Genomic DNA, 566 nt, shown 5'->3' on the forward strand with positions numbered 1-566 from the left:
GAGGCCACTCGGCACTGAAAGCGCGCGCGGAGCGCGACGCTTGTGCTCGTCTAGCTTAGGATATTTATCCCTCGGTGCTGCGGACGCACTGTCCAATGTTGCACCGCGCGCGGATGACAAAGTTGGGTTCTGCCCGTGCTCACTGTCAGAACCAGCGAGACTGGAGACTTTAATGTCATTGACACAGGGCTCATTGAGCATGGAACTCGTTTCGAGTTAATGCAGTGTTTAACAGACACGCAAGCCTCGTTGTGATTGGAACTGTGAATGTTCTCAATCTTAATGGGGAAGAGTGTAACGAGGTTACAAATACCCTGGTAACAGGGGTGTGAGTCACACCAGATGGGCCTGGTGTGACCACACCCAAAGGAGATTACGGTACGGGGCTAGATAGCAAGTAGTTATAGATAAAAATAGATTTTCCTATATCCATTCAGGAATATATATTTTTTTAAAATTAGGCGGTTTAGCCGCAAATATAACGGATTTTTACGAATAGAGGACCTTTCACTATTACAAGCCCCCATCGAATTTTCGACAATGTTCTAGAAATAAAAGACCGCTTC

Source organism: Plasmopara halstedii, assembly GCF_900000015.1.
Source record: "Plasmopara halstedii genome assembly, contig: Scaffold_117, whole genome shotgun sequence".
Taxonomy (NCBI): domain Eukaryota; phylum Oomycota; class Peronosporomycetes; order Peronosporales; family Peronosporaceae; genus Plasmopara; species Plasmopara halstedii.